The sequence below is a fragment of the Mobula birostris genome, chromosome 13 (assembly GCF_030028105.1).
Source record: "Mobula birostris isolate sMobBir1 chromosome 13, sMobBir1.hap1, whole genome shotgun sequence".
Classification (NCBI taxonomy): Eukaryota; Metazoa; Chordata; class Chondrichthyes; order Myliobatiformes; family Myliobatidae; genus Mobula; species Mobula birostris.
In genome coordinates, this window is record NC_092382.1 from 68,019,964 (window position 1) to 68,031,043 (window position 11,080).

Consider the following 11,080-nt stretch of genomic DNA (forward strand, 5'->3'; position numbering starts at 1 on the left):
AACACTATTGTCCCACAGACATTGGTGAACAAATCCCTTGTCAGCCATCTAAACACACCTTGGGCTTCCTGGACAACAGACCGCAGCCAGTCAGGTTGCACCGCTCGTCCATTCCCATTACCGTGAACTCGGCTGCGTGTTGTACACTCTGCTCACACACGTCTGAATGGCCAAACACACAATAACCACATTGAAAACTTTCCCCGAAGGCAGATTGTGGTGCGGCTCATCAGTGAGAATAATGATATGTCAGGCAGAGAAAACAGCTTAAGGCCTGGAGCCAGTCAAATAACCACTTTCCCAATGTCAACAAGACAAAGGGGATGGTTATCGACTTCTTTCTCCTTCTTGATTTTATAAACCTATAGTGTCACCCAAATTCTCCTCTGCTTCTCTGGAATAAAGATCCAGCTCGGCCAACCTCTCCCTATGACACGGCCCTCTAGTCCAGGCAGCATCGTCGTCAATCTCTTCTGCGCCCTCTCCAGCTCGATAATATCTTTCATACAATAGGGTGATCACAACTGTACAGAATACTCGTTGTAGCCTCACCAGCTATTTGTATAACTTCAATGTAATGTCTGTAATCCAAAACTCAATGCCTGACTGATGAAGGCCAGCATGATTAAAGCCTGTTTTTCCACCCTCTATATCTGTAGATCTGCTTTCAGCGAACTTTACCCTTGTAATCCCAGTTCGCTCTGTGCCACCACACTTGGAGATCCGCCATTCAGCATATCAGGCCCACCATGTTTACTGTCCAAAATGCACCATCTTTCACTTGTCCAAGTTGCAAACCATTTACTTTCTCTCGGTTCTATCTCCATAACTGACAAACATCTCTTTCAAATACATTCCAACATATTGCAATATCCACAAGACTCCCTCGTTTAGCCTCACAACTTGCTAACCAGGCTATGTACATTAATATACAAATCAAAGTCATCACTAATATAACACACTTAAAAGTTGCTGGTGAACGCAGCAGGCCAGGCAGCATCTCTAGGAAGAGGTACAGTCGACGTTTCAGGCCCAGACCCTTCGTCAGGACTAACTGAAGGAAGAGTGAGTAAGGGATTTGAAAGTTGGAGGGGGAGGGGGACATCTAAAATGACAGGAGAAGACAGGAGGGGGAGGGATGGAGCCAAGAGCTGGACAGTTGATTGGAAAAAGGGATATGAGAGGATCATGGGACGGGAGACCAAGGGAGAAAGAAAGGGGGAGGGGTGAAGCCCATGGGATGGGCAAGGAGTATAGTGAGAGGGACAGAGGGAGAAAAAGGAGAGAGAGAAAAAGAATATAACTATATAATAATGAATAAATAAACAACGAATGGGGTACGAGGGGGAGGAGGGACCTTAACGGAAGTTTGAGAAGTCAATGTTCATGCCATCAGGTTGGAGGTCACCCAGACGGATATAAGGAGTTGTTTCTCCAACCTGAGTGTGGCTTCATCTTTACAGTACAGGAGGCCGTGCATAGACATATGAGAATGGAAATAGGACGTGGAATTAAAATGTATGTCCACTGGGAGATCCTGCTTTCTCTGGCGGACAGAGCGTAGGTGTTCAGCGAAACGGTCTCCCAGTCTGTGTCTTGTCTCGCCAATATATGGAAGTCGCATCGGGAGAACCGGGCGCAGTATATCACCCCAGCCGACTCACAGCTGAAGTGTCGCCTCACCTGGAAGGACTGTCTGGAGCCCTGAATAGTGGTAAGGGAGGAAGTGTAAGGGCACCTGTTCCGCTTACAAGGATAAGTGCCAGGAAGGAGATCGGTGGGGAGGGAGGGGAGGGACGATTGGCCAAGGGAGTCGCCTAGGGAGCGATCCCTGCGGAAAGCAGAAAGGGTGGGTGGAGGGAAAGATGTGCTTAGTGGTGGGTTCCCGTTGGAGGTGGCGGAAGTTACGGGGAATTATATGTTGGACCCGGAGGCTGGTGGGGTGGCAGGTGAGGACTAGGGGAACCCTATTCCTAGTAGGGTGGCGGGAGGATGGGGCGCGAGCAGATGTGAATGAAATGGGAGAGATGTGCTTGAGAGCAGAGTTGATAGTGGAGGAAGGGAAGCCCCTTTGTTTAAAAAAGGAGGACATCTCCCTCGTCCTGGAATGAAAATCATCCGTCTTCCCGTGCTCTATGTTTTGCGTTTCTGTCGTCCCAATTCCAGGGTTCAGAGGTTCCTGTTGTCCCAGGTCCAAGGCTCGGCTGTTCCTCAGTACCAAGTCAAGGCTTCGTGTTCTCGTCTTGTCCATGTGCCTCGTCCTCCCCATGTTCCTCGTCCTGTGCTGGAGTCTCCTCGTCCTGTACTGGAGTTCCCTCGTCTTGAAAGGAGTCTCTCTTTCCGTCCTGTAGCCTCGCTTAGTTCCAGAGTCCGAGCCCAAGTCAAGGCACAGGTTCTTGGTCCTTGCCCAGTCCCTGGCTCGGAGTCCGAGCCGAAGCCTCGTCATGTCCTCGCCTCGAAGAAGCCAAGCCATGAAGAACCCAAGCCATGTCCATTCCTGTAGCCACGTCATGTCCTCGCCTAGTTACGGAGTCCGAACCCGAGTCAAGACCAGGTTCTGTGTCCTTGTCCACTCTCCGGCATTGAGTCCAAGCCCAGGCTCCTAGTTCCCATTTCCTTGTCCTAGTCCCGCTTGCCTAGCCAATGTCCCAGCCCAAGTCTGTGTTCTTCCGCAGCTCTCTAGTCAAGTCCTTTTCCTAGTCCTTCATTGTCTGTGTCTTGCATTTGGGTCGCCCCCCAGCACCCTCCTTATCATAGGCACGTTTTGTAGCCGGAGGTTTGCCGTGGTTTTCCTGCCATTTCTGATTCTCAAATTAAGGTGGAACTGGAACTTAACAAAGCTCTGCCTGGGTCGGGGCTCAGGCTGGCTCACCGGTCTGCAGATTGTGAGAGGATGCAGATAAACCTGCTTGTCTCCAGCAGCTAAACGGATCTCATTTCTTCACTATCTTATTGGTCAGCGAGAATTTGCTCAGCACAGTTGGCTGCCATTTTTTCCTCAGGGTGGCTGGGACGAAATGCTTTTAATGTAAAATTGTAAAATACTGTATAAGATATTGGGAGCTCAGTAATTCAGTCTACATCTGTGAAAAGAGAAATGGTGGAACACCCAGTTTCAGATATGGGGCTGTCCAAGATGCTGCAGATCTGCTGAGCGATTCCAGCATTTTCTTCTTCTTGCTTTACATTTCCGGCAACAGTGGTATTTTTTTTTGTCTATTTTAATGCAGAGATATTAAAATTGCAAAATGTTTGGGACACCCAAAAACTGTTCAACATATCTGTGGATATTCAATCACCACCCCTACCAATTTATTGGTTATCAGTTCATTCCGACCCTGGTGTAATACAGACCAAGTTTGGTCTGGCCATTCACTGCAACAGAACTTCCCCCAGGCGTCTTGGACCCCACCGTGCCGCAGGACCCGGGAGGGGATGTCGGCAGGGTGGGTCTAGACCTGTGCAACCCTCTACTGACCTAAAACTCATTCACGCACACGCTATTCCTTTCTGAGGAGTGGAATATAAACCCCACTAACTGACTAAAAGGAACCATCATCATCCTATGGGATGGATATCCGAAGAAGAAGAAGAAGAAGAAGAAGAAGAAGAAGAAGAAGAAGAAGAAGAAGAAGAAGAAGAAGAAGAAGAAGAAGAAGAAGAAGAAGAAGAAGAAGAAGAAGAAGAAGAAGAAGAAGAAGAAGAAGGAGAAGAAGGTGGTGTAATACTTTCCATACCGTCAATGCTCACAGCATTCTTTCCTCCCACTATTATTACTGACACACACATCACACTCGTCACAGGCCTCTATTCACTAAATCCATCTTCAATCATCACCCTTCGCTTGCTGTCATTGAGTTCGGTCAAAATAGTCATGTTCTGGTAAAACTACAAATTGTTTGACAGACAATCGCCACGATCTTCAGCATCACTGCAGACTGTGGACATTTTAATCCCAGCTATAGAATTACCGATATACTGCCCGTTCCATATTCTCCGAGACTCCATCCGAATATTACAACCTACACAATGACTGCCCTGTGACGCTTTGGCATCAGCGATTGCCGTGGTGTTCCTAGCATTTGGGAATCACAAACTGAGGAGAAACGAACCTAACGATCGTCTATCCATCTTAATGTAAAATTCCTGCAAAAATACATTGTCTTTTTTCTCTCTTTGTTTTACTGCACAGATGATATCTGATTGCAAAATATTTGGGGCGAAAAAAGCTATTTAATAGATTTGTGTAATGCCAGCCGCACCACACCAATTTATTAGTTTTCAGTTCACTCCGACCCTGGTGTAATACATTCCATACCGTCAATACTCACAGCATCCTGCCGTCCATCTATCACTCTGTTGCAGTTGCTCCTGAGGTCACCGTCTCTACGCTAAGTAACGGTGACCACAGAGCGAGAAACATGCGCAACACTTCTTGCAGATCCAGGGGGCTGTTGCCCTGGAAACGGAGGAAGTAACTCACCGCAAATAATTGCGAAAGGAAATAACAAACTCAATATAATATGCTACGTGTTTCATAATGACAAAAAAAAAGCACTGCAGCCATTTTGTAACGGTGAAATTAAAATGTAATGGTTTAATGGCTGCTGCATTTATCCTGCCTCGTGCTGTATTCAAGTAAACATCAATTAATCGAACAAAAAAAAACACAGCTCCTGGAAGGCTCAGTGATGTAAAAGTGCAGTACAATACTTCAGAATGAGGCAAAGGTTAGAAGAAAGATGGTAGATATACATCATTGACGTGGTGAGATACAGGCTGGAAGGAGGTTTAACAAGATGGCACGGAATGATCAGATAGAACCAGTTGGGAGAAGGGATCGAGAACAATCACTGATGGCTCTTCAGCATTACACAGATACTGAATTAATAGTACATACCACTATATGCAGTATATATATATGAACCTGAAGTGTCAAAGCTACAACAAACAATAAGAACGTTTGAATGTAACCTTAGCCCCTGAACGTACCATAGAAAGCATCCCATCCGGATACTTTCACAACTTCCTACGGCTATTATTCTTCGTTTGACTGCAGGAAATAGCATAGATCTATGGACACAGCTGAGCACATCATAGGAACTCCACTGTCTATATGCTTCCCGCTGCCTCAGTGAATCAGGAAACATAATCAAAGATTCCCAGAACCCTGGACATTCTCAATTCTCAACCACCCAACGGGTCGAAGATAAAAAAAACAACAACAGTAACCATACCACTAGGCTCAAAGACGGCTCCCATTCTACTGTTATAAGCAAACTGAAAATTCCTCATCATGATACAATGGACTCCTGACCTCACAATGTAACTGGATGTGACTTTGCATCATGTCTACCTGCATTGAAATTTCTCTGTAACCATAAGCCTTTGTTACACTCTGTTAATGTTTTATCTAATATACTGTTTTACCTAATATACTTTTTGCCCACACAAAAAAAGAGGGGGCGTCACAAATCTGGATCTCACTGCTTTGTCTGAACTGACGAACGATGAAACTGCTCATACACGCGGAACAGCGTCCCGCAGATGCGATTGATTCGTTTAACTACAGGCTGCAAGAACACAACAGGCCAAATAACCGCTTCCCGTGTCCTGGTATTACCTAAAACAGTTATCGGACCCAGGCATCTAACCAGGTGAAGTTTGGATCCGATACCGCGCGAGGTGATGGAGGCAATTTTTCCCAGGTACAACTCAACGGATGAGTGCAGTCCAGGCATCGCCACCTCACCTATTCCTAGGACTAAAGCAACAGGGGCTGAGCGGCGGCTCATCGCAGGAGGTTCGGTGTGAAGGCCCCACAACCCGGATCGACCCCGGCAGCTTCGCTCCATCAGCCCGGACCGACCCGCCAGTTCGGGTGAGTTAACGGGATTCAAACATGCCCGCTCGGAACGGCCTCAAATACTCACCGATGGGAACTTGATGTATTTGCCTCGCAGACAGTAATCCTTCCCCCGTCTCCCCGCGACGATCCTCTTCAACACAGAACGGAAAGAAAACCAATGAACATCGGAGGCTGAGCATGCGCAATTTGAGCTCCAAATCTTCAGAGCCGGGGCGGGGGTTTTGGAGGCAGAGCAAAGAGGTTAGAAAGGAACGATAGACCATAGAGCATAAAGTTGTTCAAAATTTAAAAATAATAGTAATAATAATAATATAAGTAATAATAAACCGATTCTCCATTTTAATTTTATGAAAATATTAGACAACCTTGTTTGCTGCTTTGAATCTTCTGGAAGGGGGTTTAACTGAAGTGTATACATTTTCGAGACACACTGATCAATGGAAAAGGCTTAATTCTCTCATAAATACTGTCGTACATGGGGAAACATTAGATGCACCGCAGCTCGTAGCAGTGAAATGAGTCAAGAAAAATAAATGCCCACCCACAATGAGAGGACGTGACAGATCTGGATCTCACTCCCTTGTCTGAACGGAAGGAAGATTAAACTGCACAACCACGAGAAACAAACCCACAGATGCTGCAGATCTGCGGTAAAATAGGAAAATAGAGCGGGATCAAGTGACGGGCTGAAGGTCTCCCTCCTAAACTGGTGACTCTACTCTTCGCCCCTCACACGCTGCATGACCCACCTGCCGCATTTTCCACATTATTTCATATTTACACCAGCTACATTTTTAATTATTCTTCCGTATATTTTCCCTTTCTCCTCCGTTGGGTCAACGATTTACGGTTTCGGTCCCCATACCAGTCCGCCATATAGTTTACACTCAGAGCGGAAATGTGCAGGCTCCATTCAGATCGGTTCTATGTTTATAAACACTAACTTCTATTCGCATTTCCCCACCCTCACTGGAGAGTGAAAAAATAACATCACCAAGTGAGAAACAGCAGGAGGTGGCCATTCAGCCCATCGAACTATCAACAAGATGACGTCTGCGCTCGCATCTCAGCCACATGTTTCTCCCTGATCATTATTTCCTCGATCCCTTCGGTCTCCACACATCTGCCGAACTCTGTTTTATGCGTGGACAATCATGAATCTTTACTCCCTTCTGTGGTGGGGATTTGCAAACTTTCACCACCCTCGGAGACATTTCCACTCATATCAGTCCCCAGGAATCCACACCATTTTTCATTGGTTCAACCGCTAATGACGTTGTGTATTTCAATGTATTCACTTCTTCGTCCTCGTTTCTCTAAATTAAAAGCTTATCGCGCTTGATATTTCTTCACATGATGATCCGACCAGGGAGTGGGAGGGCAGAGGCCTTCTGGAAGGGGATAAGGGAAGCCAGGTGGGTGGGACAGTGCTGGAGAAGAAATATTCTTATAGGAGAGGAGAATGGATAATTGGAGAAAGTGACAGAGCAGGGGCCCAGGGGGTAGTAATAAGAGGTGAGAAGAAGTAAAAGGTCAGAGTGTGGAATAGGGAAAGGGGGAGAGCTGCAAATTTTGATCACCGGAAGGAGAAATCGGCATTTCTCCTGTTGGGGTCATCTACTGCACCCGGTGTTTCCGGTGTGGCCTCCTTTGTATCAGTGAAACCCGACGTAGACTGGAGACAGCTTCGCCAGAAAAAGAGGGATCATGCCCATTTTAATTCCACTCCCCATGCCTATTCCGATATATCAGTCCATGCCCTTCTCTACTGCCGCGACATGGGTAGACTCAGGTTGGAGGAACAACACCTTATATTCCGTTTGAGCAGCCTTCAAGCTGTCGCCATGAACATGAGTTTCTCGAATTTCCGGTAATTTCCCACCCCCTCTCTTACCTTTCCCAGTTATCTGCTTACCTGCCCATAACTTCCCCCTGGTGCTCCTGCCCATTAGTTTTTATCCATGGTTTCTACCGTCTCATATCAGGTTCCCCATTCCCCAGACCTTTATCTCGTTCACCAATCAACTTTCCAGATCTTTACTCCAGAAATCGCCTGCGTCCTTGGGCTGCTTCCTCCACACCCCCACCATTTGGTATTCTGACTTCTCTCCTTCCATTGCAGTCCTGAAGAATGGCCTGGGCCTGAAACGTCAACGGTTTACTCTTGCCCAGAGATGCCGCCTGACCTGCTCAGTTTCTCCAACACGCTGTGTGTGTTGCTTTAAAAAAAATACTAATCAAACATGCAAATGAACTAATCTTTTTTGCCTACACAGTGTCTATGTTCTTCCATTTACTTCCCATCAACCTGCCAATGTAAATGGCTCTTAAAGGCCCCTGATGTATCTGCATCCGCCATCACCCAGTCAGCACTTTCCAGCTACTCACCATTCTCTGTGTGGAAGAGCTTGCCCCTCACATCGCTTTTAAAATTACCCTTTCCACCTCAAATGCATGGTCTTTTGTATAAGACATTTCAAACCTGGGAAAAAGACATCGTCTGTCTACTCTATCTGCGAGTATCGTAATCCTATAATCCTTCTGCAAGTATCGCAGCAGCCGGCGGGGCTCCAGAGAAAACAACCCAGGTTTGTCAAAATCTCGCTATAGCTCATGCCCTCTAATCCAGATAATATCCTGGCAAAACTCTTCTGTACCCTTTTCTAAGCCCGGACATCCTTCCTAGAATGAGGCGACCAGAAATGCATGAAATACTCCAGTTGAGGCCTAATAGCTGTTTTATAAAGCTGCAACATAACTTCCTGACTTTGGAACTCAATGCTTTGACTAATAAAGGTAAGCATACAATTTGCCTTCTTAGCCACTCTATCAATCTGTGTGGCCACTGTCAGGGAGCGATGAACTTGGATTCCAAGATGCTCCTGCTCATCGACATTATCCAGGCTCTGCATGGAACAGTGTCCCGTCTCTTTAATTTCGACCTGCTGAGCTGCCAAGACGATCATCACTAATCAAATCTCTCTGAGCTTTCTCAAGTGCTGTTGAGTTTATTGCCAAGTACACAAGTTCGGGAAGATACAAGTACAGAGAAACACTCACTTGCAGCAGCGTCACAGGGCAGTATATTCAGATAACACACGGAACATCAATTATACAATTTCCTGTCATTAATAATATAGAAATATAGGTTTTATGTCATTGAGAATAAATAAATATAATTTTTATGTCATTAGCAGTGTATAAATACACATTTTATGTCATGATTAATATATAAATATACATTTTGTGTCAACAACGGACTTGGAAATGTTGAAATTTGTCCCTCAGCCAAATTGCTGACACAGTTTGGGAACACCTGGTCTCCAAGCATCGGTCCTTACAACACCGACTGGGACATCCTGTAGGCTCAAGAAGGGTCTGGTTAATCCTTGTATTTAAACACACAGACAGAAGGAACAGGAGCAGGCCACTCGGCCACTCCAGTCCGTCCTGTCATTCAATAAAACCCCAGGCAGATCCATCCGTGTCCTCCAACACCACTCCTATCCCCACTTTGCCCAGATCTTTGGCCCCACTTGCAAGTCAACAGTCTGCCGGTGTTTGCCCCCCAATGCGGTGAATCCCTCTGCTCGCCACCACCGCTCAGACATTTCCACAGATGAACCCTTCCTGACAAACATCCTGTCCACCCGCTGTCACACCATATTCATTCCCCCCGCCCACCCCGCTTCTCGTGTCGGGATCTCTCCCTCCCAGGGAACCGTCATCAAGGCGATGCTCCGAGCGTCTCCTCCTACCTCTCAGCGAAACTTCAGACTTTGGCAGCAGGAGATGATATATAATTGCCCCTATCTATCCTCGGAGGGAAATCGAAATAAAATTTAAAAAGCGACATTTACTTTAAGGTTTGCTCCGCTTTGATGGCGAGTTCTAAGCGGGAGCTGGTGGTGGATCAGCAGTGGTAATGTCCTCTCGACTGATCCGCCTCCGCTATTCGGCCTAATTAGTGAGTGACATCGGTTACTTCTCGTATTTTGATAAACAACTGTTTTACTAAAGTGATCCAGAAACGTCCACGGACCAGATACACGTCGTATTAGTCAACAGAAGACCTCTCGTCCATGCAATCTTCGTCCACTGGAAAACTAAAACGCTCTGACAATGTAGGCCATAGATGCCCCTTCCTCTAAAAGACAGTGAATCATTCAGAAAGCTGATCGCTGAGAGGAATTATGTTTGTTTGTCATCAAAGTTCGCACACAGTTGGCTGGTTGGAGCTGATGTGGATGGCGAGCGTCTCCCAGTGAAAGGCCGAACAGCTGAACACCCCGCGTTGTCCGCCTCCAGCCACCGGTGGCGCTGTAGTTAACCTCCGGCGACGCGCAGGGGCACTGCGGGATCCTCCGGCCGCTTGTGGCGCTGTGGTAACCTCCGGCGAAAAGTAGGAGCGCTGCGGGAAACTTCGGCCACTGCTGGCGCAGTGCCGATCCCCGGATTTGCCGCTGGTTCTCCTTTCCGGGCGGGGGTGAGGAACAGAATGACTCCGGGTTTGTGTAAGTCGGGGACCGGCTGCAGTGGGAAAGGGCCGGGACCGAGCACTGCCGGATGGTCGGAGTCTCAGGGCTCTCCGATCCCGCTGCTCTGGTTTGAGCTTTCCGCCCGTGCCTTCTCTGTGGCATCGTTAAATTGAGGTTCCCAAAACTGGGAGGGGGTCTGGGGTGAAGGGAATCTCTCTGTCTGTGCTGGGAGAGGTTATGGTGGACATGTAAGTGATGCGAAAGATGTGTTGGCGTGGGGGGATGTTGTTGGGAGAAAGTGGGATGATTGAACATTCCGCCACCCGGGGATTATGGACACGGGACACGGGGTAAACAAGGGAGGATCTGGTCCATTGTGTCAGACAGCTCGGGTGTCCTTTCAGGAAGAAACCATTCTCTCTTCATATTAATTATTGTCTAATTTTGCTGTTACCACTGTGTTTCTTAGAAAGCCCCAGAGTCTGGGATATCTGTCACCGTCATGGGCTGTAGGTGCAAATTGGGAAGTGGTGTGGGGTGTCAGTGACCTCTGCATCAGAGAAGGACACGGGTTTGCATAGTCTCTTTAGAAATATAATTGTCCTTACAATGGATGCGGATCTGATTGTATATTCAAAGAAGGGGCTGAGCAGACAGAGTTTTTACTGGTCAGCAGTGGAGGGGTACACGGACTGTCTAATGGATCGTTTGATTGTTCTGTTATGATCTCACA

General features: G+C 47.0%; 1 protein-coding gene across 1 annotated transcript in view; it reads right to left on the reverse strand.

The window, feature by feature from the left end:
• LOC140206927 (NACHT, LRR and PYD domains-containing protein 3-like) overlaps positions 1-5,999 on the reverse strand; it is a 43,442-nt gene extending 37,443 nt beyond the window's left edge. The window contains exon 1 of the mRNA XM_072275222.1: positions 5,934-5,999. The gene's annotated coding sequence lies outside the window, so the exon portion shown is untranslated. The remainder of the gene's footprint in view (positions 1-5,933) is intronic.
• Positions 6,000-11,080: the final 5,081 nt, after the last annotated feature.